The sequence below is a fragment of the Choloepus didactylus genome, chromosome 7 (assembly GCF_015220235.1).
Source record: "Choloepus didactylus isolate mChoDid1 chromosome 7, mChoDid1.pri, whole genome shotgun sequence".
In the NCBI taxonomy this organism is placed as follows: domain Eukaryota; kingdom Metazoa; phylum Chordata; class Mammalia; order Pilosa; family Megalonychidae; genus Choloepus; species Choloepus didactylus.
In genome coordinates this window covers 7,677,700-7,695,167 of record NC_051313.1, presented here as the reverse complement: position 1 = coordinate 7,695,167, position 17,468 = coordinate 7,677,700, and the positions used below count along the sequence as shown (strand labels likewise).

The 17,468-nt window shown below is 39.5% G+C and overlaps 1 long non-coding RNA gene across 1 annotated transcript in view; it reads left to right on the top strand.

Moving 5' to 3' along the window:
- The window catches only part of LOC119540415, a 36,755-nt gene extending 20,371 nt beyond the window's left edge, over positions 1 to 16,384 (top strand). The window contains exons 2-3 of the long non-coding RNA XR_005218091.1: positions 14,751 to 14,818; positions 15,610 to 16,384. This is a non-coding gene — a long non-coding RNA (uncharacterized LOC119540415). The remainder of the gene's footprint in view (positions 1 to 14,750; positions 14,819 to 15,609) is intronic.
- Positions 16,385 to 17,468: the final 1,084 nt, after the last annotated feature.

Below are 17,468 nucleotides of genomic sequence, written 5' to 3'. Positions count from 1 at the left end.
CTCCAAATTTCAAAGCTTTCCTCTTTTTAAAAATTTTTTTTATGAAAGTGACATAAATATAATACAAAATATCTCATTTTAATAATTTTAAGTACACAATACAGCGGCATTAATTACATTCATAATGTTGCCTACCATCACCACCATCCATTACCAATATGCTTCATCACCCCAAGCAGAAATTCTGTACCCATTAAGCAATAACCCCAGTAATACCCTCCCATGGGCTTCTGATAACCTCTAACAAACTTTGTGTCCTAGGTATTAGCTTATTCTATTATTTCAAATAAGAGAAGTCATACAATATTTGTCCTTTTGTGACTGGGTTATTTCACTTAGCATCACATCTTCATATTTCACCCATGTTATAGTTTGAGTCACAACCTCATTCTTTTTTAGGGCTGAATAGTATTCCATTGTATGGATATACACATTTTGTTTATCCGCTCATCTGTTGATGGACGCTTGGGTTGTTTCCATTTTTTGGCAATTGTGAATAATGCTGCTATGAACACTGGCACACAGCTATCTGTTTCAGTCCCTGCTTTCACTTCTTTTGTCAAAACCTTCCTCTTGACAAAAGGGTTATCTGCAGCTGCTGGGTACCTCCCAGGAAAGCATGCTGCTGAGATAGTTAGCAGGGTCTGCGTTCAGTGTTCTTTTTCCCAGGGCAATCTCAGAGAACTAGGAGCTCATTTTGGAGTCCCACGGCACGCACCACCACTCACTTTTTATGGCGCATTGTGTGGAAACTTTTGAAGCCTTTCTTTTCTCTGTTCTTTTTTTAATGCAATTTTATTGAGATATGTTCACATACCACATAACCCATCCAAAGCATACAATCAGTGGCACACAGCATCATCATGTAGTTGTGAATTCATAACCACAATCAATTTTCAACATTTCCATTACTCCAAAATAAAGAAAAACATAACAAAAATATGAAAAAATTAAAAAAAAGAAATGTAAAAGAATACCCAATCATTCCATACCCATAATCCCCCCTATTATTTACATTTTTTTGTCATTATTTTGTTACTCATCTGCCCAAACACTGGTTAAAGGGAGTGTCAGTCACCAGGTTTTACTATTACACGGTCACACGATAAATGCTATATATTTATACAATTATCCTCAAGAATCAAGTCTACTGGATTACCGTCAAAGCCTTTTTTGTAAGTTCAATGTTAAAATCATAACCCTTAGAATATTAGCTAACTCGAATAGAATCTTTTTTAAAAAATATATTTTTTTTGTTGTGGGCTGTAAGCCAGCTGTGCAATTGAAACACAGCTCCAAGAATCTTGCTGTCAGCAGAAATTCCCTCGGTTGTTTTTAATATGTAAGCTTTTTCCTACGGCAAAGTTAGTTTAGATGTTTTAAACATGAAGCTGAGTCTATGTCTTCATTTACACGCATTTATTTTAGCTTGGACATGACAGTTGGAAGTTTTATACACATAATAAATTGAGAACTGATGAATAGGCACTTAGAAATGATAGAATTATATAATGATATACAGCAGTACCTGAAACAGTCTCCTGTGTTTTGAAATCTTTTTCAAAAGTGTAATTACAAACTCTTTGGAAGTAAAAATACCAATATACCTGTTTTTGCTCTGGAGGACTTGTAGAAAATCTCTGTCACTTCACAGTGGGAGAAAATACATAGTAAACAAAGAGGTGAATGAGATCACAAGGTAAGGTGAGAGTAGAGCTCCAATGGAATGTGCATCTTGTCTGTGACTTGTTTGAATGCTTGACTTCCCAGAGGACAGACTGACGATGAGGCCCAAGTGTAGCAGATCTAGTCACCAGGCCCAAAGTGAACAAGAGAGAAAGACAAAGAGAGAGCTGTGATGCTCAAACTCTCAGGATTTCACAGTGCGGAGGTAGTCATAGGACTTGCTAACACTCTCTAAGCATGTTCTGTGTTTCTGACATGTGATTCGAGACCCAGGAATATTAACTAAATTGCCCTAACAAGGCTATTAGAGAGGTGTGAATAGTATCCCATGATGTAGATGAAGAAACTGAAGTACAGAGATTGTAAGTAATTTGCCAGATGTCTTAAAACCAGAGAGTGGATTTCAACACAGGTGATCAGAACCCAGAGCCAATACTGTTCCTAATCAATACGCCAATCCATTTCTGGCAAGTCTAAGGTGATGCTGCTAAGTTCCCAGGACCAAGCAAGGAAGTGAGGCAGATGAACACCCAAGAGTGGGTTTTCTTAGTGTAGAACTTGGGTGAGCACCTGGAGATTTCTGGTCCCCTCATGCCTGAGGAAGTAGACAGGGTTTCTCCTTGCCTATTTGGAGGCCCTGGTCATAGTGCAACTGCCTAGTGTCTGGAGAGCACACCCACTGTCTGTGTCAGGGGCTGGTGGAGCATGTCTTTGAAGAAGGATGCACGATCTGGAACCTCAGCAGCTTTGATTAAGAAGGCTGTGGCGTGGAGCTCACACCCCTTCCTCCCCGCTGGGTTTGGGCAAGGGTCCTCCTGAGGCACCTCTAACAACAGCACATTTATCTTCAAATCGCTCTTTCCTGGTTCCCGATTCTGGAGGATGCCGGTGGCCTAGGAGACAGGGCACTGTGGGCTTCCTCCGATCCACCAACAAACCACATCCTAGGAACAACTTTTGCAGCACATTCCACTGTCTCAGTTCCCCTGGGGCTGGAGGAACCAAACACCTCAAACGTGGTGGCTTAAAACAACAGAAATTATTGCTGCACTGTTCAGGCTACTCCCTTGTGTCTGTCTGTCTGTATCTCTACCCTCTTCTTACTGGATGGAGGGTCCACCTCCTATTAATCTAATGAATTCCATCTCTGACAATCCTATTGCCAATCAGGTCACCTTCTGAGGTTCTGGGGATTAAAACTTCAACATGTCTTTTTGGGGGATACAAGTCAACCCATTCCAGCCATTTAAGAATCCAGCAATATTTTTAGTATGGTAAATATGGCTGTAATGGGAATCTCCAAGCACCTAATCCCATTTTTCCATTTCTTCCATTATAACATGGGGTGAGTACTCACATGGAGAAAAAGCACAACAAATTAAGCAACTGGCCATGCTATTGGGGAAGGGGACTAGGTCTGTGGGCAGCATGGGCACGGAAGACACTGGTTTTCGCAAACCATACTAGCTAGACATAGGCTCCCAGGGACATTTAACATTCATTTGAACATATCGTAGCACTATTTTTCTTCCTTCCTCTTGCCTCTGATTTCATTCCTTGGAATTTTTCCACGTTTGAGCATTCCTTATTGCTACATATAGCTCATGGAATGTTACTTTTTTTTTCTTCCCCTCCCTAACACTGACATATTCCAAAGACTTGAAGTTTCTTCCAATACCAATTTTGATTCTATCGCATTCCAGCTGGGTTGAGACAGTGACCTCCATCAGAAGATAGTAGCTTATATAACAGTGAACATTTAGAAAGTCTATATATTTGGGACAATAAATATGAGCAATTTCCACCCTAAGTTTAAAAAATAAAAATAATGTGAATTGACAATAATACATTTTAAAATCTTTCGTAATTTGTTTTTGAATAAGTATATAGATGAGTTTGTGTCTCGAAAGTCAACTATAAATCAATATAATTTTCTGGTTATTTCCTTTCATAGAGAAAAAAAAATGTACCCACTGATGCTGAACATCAGAGCCTAGAATTTGGCAATGCCAGGGCTGCTGGAAAAAGTAGGCGGCTCATTCACAAAATTTCTACTCAGTTTTAATCTAGATGTTTTGTTGTTACTTAGACTCATTAACTTCAGAGTATTAGTAATAGTCTCACTTTAATTCTTTGAATGTGTTTTCTGTCTTGCTTTTTTTAATTCCTTCATAGGCTTTGAAACTAAAAGTGTTGTAAGAAAATGTTATAAAATCATTGAAATAATGTGAAGACTCATATAAAATTAACTTTAAAGTTTTTAAAACCTAAAAGAGTTTTTCCTTAATTTGCTCCTTTCTTTGGGATGAATTATTGAAAATCAGTGACAATCTGGTTCTCATTTTTCTTGCCTTATCACCACCTAAACCTCTGTTTAATAGACTAAATTAATAAATAAATCTAAAATAGATGGTTTCTTGGGTATTTCTGACCCCAAAACGCAGAGGTATGTCTAAGTGAGAGTCATATGGTTTAACGGATGTCAGAGAAAATGGTGATGTTGTGCAAACAGTTGTGTTCCGCAGCCCCTTCATTTCTGGATGATCTTCCAGGAAACCCATGTATTTGAGCAGCGCTGTGGTTCTGATGGCAGCCCCCCTCTGCTTTTCAACCCCATCCCAGTCTTTATTCCCTCTCTGTGGCCTTACTTTCCATCACAGAGCAAAGAAATCCATGTTCAGATACAGACATAACCAAAAATGGAGAGAAATCCTGAATATCAGTCATTTGTGTCCAGTCATTTGTGTCTTACTTAACTTCAAATACACTAAGTTGCTTGTTGGAAAATCCAGAAATTATCTCTGTGATTAGGGCATCCGAAGGTCATTTTCTTACCTCTGAAAAAACAGCAAGGCCACGTCAACTGATAAGAGGAGTCTCAAAAGTACTGTGTATGTGCGTGCGTGTGTGTGTGCGTGTGTGTGTGTGTTTCTGCCTGTTTGTTCAACTCAGACACCTGCCTATAGATATTCAGAAACACATATAGACCCTTCCTTGGATGTGTTCAGTCTTCTGCCAATTATTGTACAGCACAGCTTTTCTTGAGAAATGCCTACTTAAGTTCCCATAGTTCAATTATATCTGTTGCTTCAAGTGTTGTTTCAAATTCTTGACCTTCACCAATCCTTTCAGCTTAGTCCAATTGGCTTGGCCACCTCAAGCTGTCCAAGGATCCATGGCACTGCACTAAGGCATATTTCTTCTGCTTTTCCTTTTATTTGTTATTAACATCTTTTTATTTTTTTTTTTATTTTTATTTATTTTTTTTAACATCTTTTTATTTTAAGTTTCTGGAGGGAAAGCAGTAATGCCTTCTGTGTACCACATGCTAACCAGATGTCTCTGACCAAACAAAAAATCTTGCCAGGGCAAAGGGGAAGAAAATATGTAGGAATCTTTAGCCAAATGGCTAGAATGAGTTTCTATGTTGGCCATGTTAACATGTGGAAGTTCATTCTGGTAACCTGGGAACCTCTGCTAAGGATCAATTAGATATTCTGGTCAAGTCTCTGGCAGTTTTCTTTGCAGTTAAAGTGGCTTTTGAGATAGAACCAAATTTGGCACTTGAATTGCAGATAAACATGAGAACTTGTATGTGTAGAACAATTTCTTGCTGCCTCTTCTTGTGGGACATTTGCCAAGAAAAAACAATTTGCTTTGCTGCAAGAGCCCAGTTAGCCATTACCGGAGTCTGTCTTTCCAAGATTGCGTGTCGGTGATTTTAACAGGACTCAGAGGTTTGTGTGGTTTGCACAAAATATTAGTTACTTTTAAAAGCCTGAATTTCTTATTTTCCTCCTTTCGTCTGAACTCTTCTAATTGTAATACAATCAGCAGGATTAATACCTCCCTAAATGAGAGGAGAGTAGTGGGTATTTAAATGCTTATGATGAAATGAATTTTACTATTACATTGCTGTTCCAAAGAGAAGGCCTTTCCATTCAAAGAGGCTCATAGGTTTTAAACTGGAGTTCAAACTGTTAGCTGCAACTTTGGTTTCATAGTTTTGCATTTCTGCCATGAGAGGATTTCTGTGGGGGAACATATGACTTCAGTGCTTCTTTGTTCACTCCTTTGTTTAACGTGCCTTATTGCGTCCTGCTGAGCCACGAGAGAGAAAGACGGGTAAGGCACTCTTCCCTCTTCAGTGAACTCCAAGGCCAGGTGCGGGTGATCGACACATAAAGATACGATCACTACTCAGGGCAAGATGTAAAATAATAAACACATACTCCGGGTACCACAGGAATTAAAACCCCTTGTAAACACTTTTGGTGTGAACCCTAAGCATGGCATAACGTTAATATTTATACATTTGGGGATTCACAGAACCAGAAGGGAGATAATCTGGTCAGTTCAACTCAGCTGTTAAATCGTGAGGCTAGGAGGTCAAAATCATGACTTGGATTCCAAAACTAGAAAATCTGCTCTGAAGAGTAAAAAATTCCACTGGTTTCTTAGGCTGATCCCATAATGCTGCCCTGTGGTCAAGAATGACTCAGACTGAAATGGTGTGAGTTCTTCAGGATCCACCCAATAACATCAAATAAATTCCTTACCAATGGCATGTGGACAGCAGTTGTTCCCTCTCATCCTAAGGATGTACAATATGCAGAACTTTGCTTTAAAGTAAATTAAAATTTATACATAATATCCATGTCATTAAAATATCAGTAATTTGGTATTGGTTAGATATTCCTCAATAAACCCGTTTTTGATCCAGAACTCATCCCAAACCAAAGAGATCCTCAGTGATAAGATAGATGATGAAGCTTCTAGAAAAAATTCAAATCCTTAGCTTAGGAAGCCCTGGAGGGAGAGCTCAGTAAAAAGGCATTAAAAAGAAATGCCTTTTTTCTCTCTATTGGGCAATGCCCCCTCTGTGGGACCCAGGCCTCAAAGCTGGTTCCGGGTGGCTGTAGCTGGCTGGAGGAGTAGAGCAGAGCTCTCAGATTGATCCTCCCTTCCTCACCTTTAGGGATGGCAGGAAAATACATGCTTTTGCTATGTTTGTCTGTGTTTCCTATGAAAGGGCCCTCTGAGTTAGAGGGAAAGACTCTGCTCCTAGTTTCACCTTTAGATGAAGGAAATTCATCATTAATTAGACTAATACACAGGCATTACTTGTAAATTCATTCGTATTTTCTGGTCTCATTGGTGCTGTTCTGGATGACATACAAGTGAGCATGAGTAAACGCTGGGCAACTACAACCAGAGCCAGTGGTTTCCAGTATCAGATGGTAACGATCAGAGAATGAGTAATTTCTGTTCAGTGAGGGTGGGCCTTCTCCAGTCAGAACTCAACTTGTTATTTTCTGCCATGTCACCAGTGTTTTGTATAAAAATTCCTTCCTACAGTAGGGCTCAGAATGTATCCGAGAGATTGTCATACGGAGAGGTTCAGTGGTGGGGATCAGAAATTGCTCATATCGTAACGAAATAGCTGAAATGCCGTGCAAGTGGAGAAATCATGCCAGGGAAGAATTGGCAGCTGCCATGTTCTGCCAAGGAAAACTGACTTAGAAATGCCAGAGATGATGACTGTATTTAAAGCATCAATTGATCAGTTGGAGGCTGTGAGAATGAAGATCTGAGAATTACCCTCAGTGAAGAGTCAACACAACGGGAAAAGCAATACCTAGTTCATGGAGAATCTGGTGGGTGAAGACTGCACGGGACCCTGATTACAAACGGAGACCCAACAGAGGTAGCTCCGTCAGCCACCAGTTTCCCAGATTCTCCAGCGAGGATACGAAGTGAGATTGACAATGTTTACATAAAGCGTCTCATAATCTGTGCGAGTAGACTGTTGGCTGGCGTTTACAAATGCAACGCTTATTCAGTCATTCACGAGCAACAAGACAGTCTTGATAGACGGTACTTGGGACGATTTGCATTTCGCTGAGGCAGGAGCGCGCACACACGGTGATGTAGCAGAACAAACCGTGCCCTGGGGCCCCTCTGAGCCCCCGGCCCTGACCCTCACGGGGCCCTTCCCCGGCTCCCAGTTGTTGCAAACATGCCGGTAACCGGCCAGAAGCGCAGACACCAGGGCTCTTGGTAGAAGTTTACCCAACTGGGGGTAGGGAGTCGGGATAGAAAGCTACTGCCAGTAATGAAAGAGAAGAAAATGTGAAAAAAAATATATTATGATTTTTTATCTGCAAAAATGGTTTATGGATCTTTTAGTCCTGTATTCTCAGACCTGTCAAGGGTTTGAAGGGCTTACTTAAATTTTTCAGTTATACTTTGTTGCATTTTATGACGAGATTAGTTATAAAAGTAGGACTTGTGAATTTAGGAAGTCATGGATGTTTCAAAATATAGTCCTCATAAATGGCAAGGGTCAACTGTGTGTCTCTTTTTCTATAAATTGTGGTCCCCGAATGGGAAGACAAGTGGAGCAACCCTCTCCTTATTACAGAGAGGTATTTCAACCAGACTTAGATTTCCTCACAGGAGGACAAGATGTTGCATTATGATGGGGCCTGTCCTGTGGAAAAGTGCTAAACGAATAAGGGCTTTCCCCATCCCCAAATCCACTCCCGCACCTCTCCATTCGCAGTTATCTCCAACCACACTTGACAGCCTGGCTCTCCTGGGTCTGATAGCCCTCTGCCCACCCCCCCCCCCCCAGCTCCCTATCTCCAATTAACACTCCCCTGCTTATTCTTAGGGCCAGCGTCGAATGAGAATGAAAATGAGTGAATTTAAAAAATTAATCCACATCTTCAACCTAATGGCAGAGTTCAGAGGAGACTCTAAGAGATGTTCTTCCCTTCCTGGTAATCAAGGACATTTTTTATGACAGTTCATAGGTAGTGAGACAATTCCATTGAACCCAAAGAAGATTGAGAAGCAGGAAGGACACTTCTGAGAAGGTGGGGATAAGACTTGACATGCCTATCATCTTAAAGGATCATGGAAATGATTAATTCGGTTGTCTAAAGGACTTGATCTTCTTTTTAAAAATTTTTGTTGTAATAATACATAACACAAAATTTGCCGCTTAAACCATTTATAAGTGTACAATTCAGCTGCATTATTTACAGTCACAATGTTGTGCTACCACCACCACCAACTGTTAAAAAAACTGTTTTATCACTCCACACAGGAACTCTGTCCCATTAAGCAATAGCTTACCATTCCCCAGACTCTGGTCACCTCTAACTACTTTCCATCTCTATGAATTTGCTGATTCTAGGTATTCCTTATAATTGGAATTGTATAATATTTGTCTTTTCGTCTCTGACTTGTTTCATTCAACACAGTGTAAGGACTTGGTCTTTTAATTAGCTGTAAGTTGCCTGGCGTAGAAAGCATGGAAACTTGCGCTAGTCTCTTCTACTCTGCCCTGCCATGGATGGACAATGATGCAATGAATTGGGACGGAAACATGCAGCTATCACCTCTTTGACTTCCCATCTTCAAGGTGACTGAAGGCAGAAGGAAGAAATCTAGAATTCAGTATTTTAAATCATTTGCTATCAAAGTGGATTTTAAGACCATGTCACAGAACTGTTAGGATTCACCATCCCAGGAAAAGGGGCAATTTGTTCTTACTTGAGAAGATGCAGTGGATATGACATGTGTTGGAATGGTTCTTTTAAAGATACTATTTCTAGATTAAACTTCTTTGAGTCACAGCCTAAACATTTGAGATTTTTTTTCCATTTATGTCCTTCTTACCACATATTGAGTTTTCACATTTTGCATTCCTGTCATTTTAACTAGTAATATTTGATGTTACTCCTTGGCGTCATCTTCTACTAATTATTCTCTAGCTGCTGCCTGTAATTGCCCCCTGGCAGACAAAGAAGCAAATGTTTGTAATTCCAAGCATCTAGAATATTTGAATTTGATCACTGGCAAAATATGCTTCTCGTTCACAAACATTATGCCTCTCAAACTAATCATGGCTTGGTGCTGTGTATGGTTGATTGCCACCTGTCCTTTTCAGAGCTGTGTGGGTTCCTGTGCTTTCACCCTTCAGAGTGTATTTGTTTTCTTATTTTAAGACTGTTTTAAAGGGGAAAGAATCAAACATTTACTTGTCAGCAGTATTTTAAAAAATCACATAGCAGAACAGTATTGATTTCATCAAAACATGAAGACTAAGCACGAAAAGCTTAAAAAACACTCACATGCCCTCAATTAAAGTTGTAAAACAGACAGAAATATCCAGTTGGGTTTCATCAAAACCCTGATAGATATTTGAACTTGTCTTGTTTGTCATTTTTTAGAAGAGTTAAAGACAAAGTTTATTTTAGGAGGTAAGTTGGGCAAATAAAATCTAAGTATTCATAGAGATGAGAAAAAAGTTGAAATTTTGCATGAGCAACTAGAGCTAACTTTTTCAAGTTTTATTTTTTGTTGCAAAAGGTAGAAAAAGGGGAAATGGACTAAACTTGCTCCTGTTTCTGATAAACTTTGCGTGTTGGAGAATTTTTCAGGCTGATGAGATGGATATGGTCACACAAAATCTGTGTGATCTATAAAACAAGAAACATCCTGGTTTTTGATGGACTGTGATGGGCAAGCCTCTTTTATTTATAAGAATATACATGTGCCTTGGTTGAGAGAGATGTATGTATTTTTAAGTATGTATTTGATAACTGCTATGTGGTAGGGCTTTGCATATTTTATTACTTCCCCTTACTGCTTTGTAGTTCTTAAAACATCTCTAAAAATGTTTAAAGAACTCAATTGGAATATATATATAAAGATCTGCATATTTAATCTGAGTATATACTTATAAAGGCTTTGTGATAGGGAAAACTGTATTAGCTTTGCCATTATTGCTTTTTCCTCAACTGTTTAAAAAAGAAAATTTAGAGCAAGTTTACAAAGCTGTAAACTGGTAAAGAAATATTTGCACAACTTATTGTCAGGAATTACACATAAATGAGAAGTTAATCTTGTGGAAAATTTTCTCAGGATTTCAAAGTAAAGAGCTAGCACTTCTGCTTACAAAGTGCTGTTAAATACATATTCTCCTTGACTTGACAGCAGCCCTGAGATGGCTCTATCTCCACCACCATGGTTTAAAGGTGAGGTCACAGAGGCTCGATACACACTTACTTGGGCTTCTGGTTTTTCCATGAGCTGCATAATTCCTGCCCTGAGTTGCATTATCCCTGCTGTATACCCCACCTCTTGCCTTGGCTTTGTGGCTCATTTCCAAGATAATTATGGATCGGCTCATTTTCAAGGTAGTATGCCAGTATCAGACTCTTGCTTTTCAAAAGTTTGATTTATTTTCTTCAAGCTTTTCTTTGTACAGAACTTGATTGTGATAATTTACAACTCGCCTGGACGCTCTCTATAACAATGTATGGTATGGAGTAAGAACTCAACAGATATTTGTTGAATGAATGGCTAAGGTATATAAGATGTAAGAGAGTCTTTCAGTGGAGGATGCCATGTTTGATTGTGCTCAGAAAAGGCAGCCATTTGGAGGGCAGAGCTAACAGCAATGGAAGCTGAAGTCATGTGGTGACTGGGTTCTCAGTGAGCATCACGAATGATCAGCAGCGTGGCTGGAATTGGAATCCCAGACCCCACCCAGAACGACTGGAGCAGAGTCTGGGTGTTCTGTCTGCATTTATAGTTTGGAGATCACCACACAGGGATTACTCAGAGAATAAAAATATAAGAAAACAAAGTGAAGTGAAACGTCCAGTCCTCACTCTAGATCCGTTAAACTGTAATTTCTGCATCTGCAGCCTGAAGATAGTTTTCTGTTTGTTTGTTTGTTTGTTTGTTTTTAAAGCTCCCCTCATGATTGTAGGTATAGCCCAGACTGAGAATAACTGGTAGCGTGTAAAGCCCTCAGCGATAGTCAGAACGTCTCTGGCTGCTGCCGGCAGGCATCTCTTTAGTGAAAGATGCTCAATCGTAATGGAGTCCAGTTACCTCATTTGTAAAAATTGGGGGTCACTTGAAAATTGCTAAGTCCAATGATGTTCCTGACATCCAGTATTTCCAAGACTGCAAACTCCTATCTTAGTCTTTACCAACCATTTTGAAGGTTCTTCCTCTATGTGGCTTCATAGTGGAGCTCATACCGAATGATCGTCAGCCAGTCAAAGAACTCCCTCCGGATGGTTAGAAGGTGCCTTGGTCCACATATCCTCACCAAGCATGCATGCCACTTTTTTCTTCCAGTGGGTTCACACCCAACCCTTTTCTGAGATCAATTTTGGCCTCAGGCTGGAAGAGCCTAAGAAGCCTTTGTCCTGCAAAGAACTTGGCTCGACACCAGTGCAGACTTGGCTGCTGAAATCAGGATCTCACTGGAGCTCCTCCTGTAGACCTTAGTATGGGGCATAAGGGAAGGGCGTTTGAGGATGCAACAAAGGCATATGACTTTTGTGTAGGAGATAGTGGGGAGTCATGGAAATGTTTGCAATGAATCCAGTATCCCATTCACAAAAGATACTGAAATATTTGTTGAGTGAGTAAATGAATGCTTCGTAAGAAATCCAGAGACCAGTATAGATAAACTAGTTGGTTAAAGGATAAGATGGCTACTGGCATATATCCAAAATGAGGATGTTGTAGCCATAAAGGACACAGAAAGGAAAGAATATAAGAGAGACATGTTGACACCTAATTGATCTTAGAAGATGTCTATCTATCTATCTATCCATCTATCTATCCATCTCTCTCTATATCACATTAGAATAGTGCATCTCAAACTTCCACATGCCTAAAAACTACTTGGACAACTTGTAAAAGTACAGACTCCTTGGCCCCATCTTCCATGTTTCTATTTTAGGAGATACGAGGCCCAAGAATTTGTATTGTAACAAACTCCAGGTAGTGCTGCTGCTGGTTTGAGGGCTGCATTTTGAAAAGCACTGCATTAGAGCTTGGGTCCTGGAGTTTGTATGTCTTGTTATCAACTTTTATTCTGATACTCACTGGCTGTGACATCTCAAGCAATTCCATTACTTTTTCTAGGACAATGCTTAAAGTACTATAATGTAGGATTTACCTGGGGATCTTGTCATAATGCTGATTTCATTCAGGTGGTCTGGGATGGGAGCTGAGCTTCTGCACTCTAACAGGCTCCCAGGTGCTACCGATGTCCATGTACCAGACATTGGGTAGCAAGTTCTTAAGCCGCTCTTTTCCCATATATCACACACTTATTGTTATAATTAAATAAAAGTGTATAAATAAAAACCCTTTGCAAAATGTAAATGTAAGGGGATTGTAGTGGATTGGTAGATAGAGAAAACAGAAAGGACAACTGTGAGTTTTAAGTTGACTAAGAGAATTTGGGGCATTTTATAGAAATAGAAAATTCAGGAAGATGAACTGGTTTAAGAAAAATGCTGATTTTGAGAAAAGTAGCAGGCAGCTGAAACATATGAGGCAGAAATAAGCTTGAAAAAGAATTTAAAGATACCAATTTAGGAGCTGTACACATGTGATTGTATGATATTCCTGAATATGTGGGTGTACAGAAAGAAAAGAGATGAAGCACAAAATCTTGGAAGAGAAAACATTTGGAAGATGTGAGAAGGAGGAGGCTTCATTGAACAAGGGATCGTATTCTAGCTCCAGGACATAGCATTACTGGTTTACCCTGGGCTGTGTCAACAGATTTCGCATCCATGTGATGGAGGATAACCGTCTGTTGAGTTTACAGACATTCTTTCTGCTGTGCATAGTAAGGATGCACCTCATTTGCCTGTGGGGTTTATGAGATGGGTGGTGGAAGATGTACATCCAGAATATCCTTTATGATTCATTATTGTCTTGGACCAAGCCAAGGCATCTGGCAAAGTAGGGCAATTGAAGGAGATCATAAATTTTATAAAATATAAAAGGAGGAAGAAGTGAAGCATTCTGCAGCTGGCTATCAGCAAAAATGATTCAGACCCTTAAGCATCTATGAAACTCAAGAGAACATGTGATTCAGTAGCTTTTTGAGAACATCATTCTCAAAGAGGTATACATTGGATAGTGTAATAAGTTCATTTCCTGACTATTAACAACTGCATAATTTTAAAAGAAAGGCATGATTGGTTTAAGACACTGGTGTATTGGACTACGTCATGGTGATATTCTGGTGATGTTCTTAAGATGGTATCTGATACTAAAAATAAAAGGCAATGAGGATTGTCTGCTCCCCTTTCCCCATAAATCCTTGACTCTTTGGCTTTCTGTTTTAGTTTTAGTTTTTGTTTTTTCCCCTCTGAAATTTTTAAAGGACTCCATGGACATTTTGAAGTTTGATTTGCAATTGTTTAAACTCCAAATCGACAGACACCTCTTTCTATAATTGATTCACTCTCAGAGGGTCATTCATAAGAACATTCATTATAGACACTGGGCGTGAATATTCAATAACACATCAGTCACGGAGCTGATTATATTAAGAGACACAATTGAAACTAAACAATATAATTCAATAAAATTACTGGTTATTTTATTTATTCATCTAAGCCCTAGATACTCAGTCACTGTCAACAGATTCATTGAAAACAATTCACTTTTCCATCGTTTCAGGACTGATCTTCTCGAACATATGATTATTCTTAATTTGGACAAACTATGTCATTTCTTTAAACGCATGAAAAGGAATTAGAGCCATCTGAATGCTATAAGGGAGGAGGAAGGAAGACACTCAATAAAAGGAAATCAAACCTGTTTACAAGTCTGGGATCTAAACACTTGTGAGCTTTGTGGTTTGGGGAACTATATTCATATGTTGGAGGAGAAAAGGATGAATGCTGCATAAACATGAGTTGAAAATGGCCCGGGTCAGATTCTTTCTCTTCTTTGCACCCTAAGAACATCATCTAAGCAAACAAAGTCCCTCAATTTCAAAGACATCTCATTCAGGCCAAACATCAATGAATGGTAGAGGAAGAGAGAGATTTCAATTTTTCTGAGAACATCCAGTCATATCTATTTTTAAGAAGACAGGAGTTAAAATGTGGAAGTATTCACAAAAACAATTGATGTATATAGTCATCATCAGATACACCAAATTGTCATCTTATGCAAGTGGTATATCTTGGTTTCCTAAATCTGTTTTTTGTTTCCAGGTCTTCTACTTTGAATATATGATACTGAAAATATGCTAAATACGGCCTTGGGCAAATTGGAAACAGAGGTTGGTAAAACTGTAGGAAATTTTTTTTTCTTGTTTCAGTTTAAAATTTTGTGTTTACTTAGTAGGCAGAAAAAGTTGTTTCTAATGCATTCTGGAATCTTCAGGACGGCCACCAGCTAACCAAGTGCAGCCCTCAAGTTTCTGCATGTCTGGAGCTTATTTATTTATTTATGTACATGTTAAACTTGGGCTTTTTGTCTGTTTAAAGGAATGAGAATAGTCAGGTTGAAATCACTGTATATGCAGTGACTTTTGGATCAATGTGAGGAGTTACCAAAAAAGATAGTGGACTTCAGGGGCTTTCACATTTGGGGGCTTTGGAATTCTAAATTCTAACTGGCGGAGGGGGGGGGGGGTTGCGGAATATAGCTTAAGGAAATGGGCATTTTAATTCCATGTGGCTGAGCTTTTTGATTGGATTCAGACACTTCTGTTTGTATTTTTTCAAGCTGGGCTCATCTCCAAGAAGGAAGCTGTGGACTTGCTCTCACTCCCACATTTAGTGCAGTCCCCAATAATGCCAAAGTTAGGCCAGCTTTTTCCCTGTCCCCTGCACTAAATTTACAAATAGATCAGATTTCTTGAGAAGCAAAAAGCATAAAAGGAGAAGCTATTGTAAGTGAAACACTGAACAGGCTTGACTCAAGCTAGAATTGAATCAACTGCATAATCTAATCTTTATAGGTTGTTTTGGCCTTGATCCTGCTTGGTTGCGCCCCTAACATTTAACTTATTTTTTCTTTCTTCTTCTTCTCCTTTTTTTCCCCATTGCCCTTCTGTGTTCTGACAAGTTCAAAAGAGAAGCTCTCCGTGTTTTATGCAATGGAAAAATTGCTGTTGATGTCTTAGCCTTGAAAGGCACTGACTGTATCTAAAAACAGAAAAAAGCTCTCCTTTGCCCCGCCTCCATGGGTTGTTTGGAAACAGCTGTTTGACGCCACGTTTGTACTTCACTCTTATCAGCCCATTTGGTAAGATCAGAATGTGCCTGAATAACTTTGAAGGTTAAACTATGTTGACTAAATTTTCTGCTGCTGCCTTTCCAGAAGGCCAGCTAATACCATCACTGACTGTCAGCAGCAGCCGGGCCCTGCACTCTGCGGGATCAGGACACACAGTGGAAATTTCCCTGGCTTCCATACGTCATCCCCATGTGGTGCGTGTCCCACTGAGAAGCGCAGCACGTGGCCTCCTGATGGGTCCGGCAGGGATGGCCACTAACATACGGGATTGTCCCTCCCATAGGAAGTACCCGGTTTGCATTGGCTTGCCGTGATTTGGGGACACAGTGTTTTATTCTGATTTTTTTTCTCAAACATGGGTGTCCTGTTTGTGGCACCTATAGCATTTGTCTGAGAAAACTGGACATTATGATCTGCATTCTCAATCTCCTAATTGTATTAACATTCTACACAAATGAGGCTTCACTGTCTTGACTGAGTCTTGAGTCGTGTGAATTCTTTCCAGTCCTATTTACAGTGCAAGCTCATATGCTCCATAACACAAACAGAGAGCTTTGATTTTGATAATTTATTTAATCATCACTCTTCTGACAGAATCCAACTATGTTATGTTATCACTGTTACCTAACAACTAGAAAGCACGCAGTCTAAAAAGAACTTTTAAATATTAAAAAACCCTGATCTATAATCTTCGGTTCATCATACATTCTTTTCAGCTTGGAAGCATTTCTTTAATGAAACTAAGTATTAATCTTACAATTTGTGGTGTGCGTACATTTATCCCCAAGCAGTATACAGTGTTTTGTCAGTTATTTATCTGGTTATTTGTATGTTTATGGGATGCCTATTGCTGAAATACTCAGGGACCTTGTCAAGTGTGCTGTGTTAGCAGAAAATAATGTTTAAGGGGAAAAAGAATAGTCCTTTTCACTTGACTACTTTAGTACAACAACTATAGTTGTTACTCTATGACTTGTTGAACAAGCAGTAAAAGGAAAGAAGAAGTAATAGATCAGCCATTCAACCAAGTTACGGATATGGAATATCCAGTCTGTGTGGGTTTCTGTCTAAGGTACCATGGTAGTTCCAAAGGAAATGTAATCACCGTCTGTGCTGGTTTGAATCTGTTATGTGCCCCTGAAAAGGCCATGTGGTTTTACTCCATTCCTGTGGGGGCAGACCTATTGTGGCTGGGACCTTTTGATAAAGTTATTTCAAATTAGATGTGACCCAGCCCATTCGAGGTGGGTCTTAATCCTTTACTGGAGTCCTTTATGAGAGGAGAAAGGACAGAAAAGGCCCAAAAAGAGCTCAGGGAGAAACATCCAGAGAAGCTTAGAGGAAAGCCCCTAGAGCTGCTGAGAGAGCTACTGAAGCCAGGAGCTGAAAGCAGTGGAACCCAGGAAGGAAGGATGGACGAACACTGGCCATGTGCCTTCCCATGTGGCAGAGGAACCCCGGATGCCAGCAGGGTTTCTTCTGAAAAGGTGTCCTCCTGTTGATGCCTTAATTGGGACATTTTCATGGCCTTAGAATTGTGAATTTGTGAACTAATAAATCCCCATTGTAAAAGTCAACCCATTCCTGGTATATTGCATTCTGGAATCTTTAGCAAACCAAAATATTATTCAAAAGAGAAAATTATGAATTTAGGATAAATATAATTTTTAAATAACAGATTTGTATTC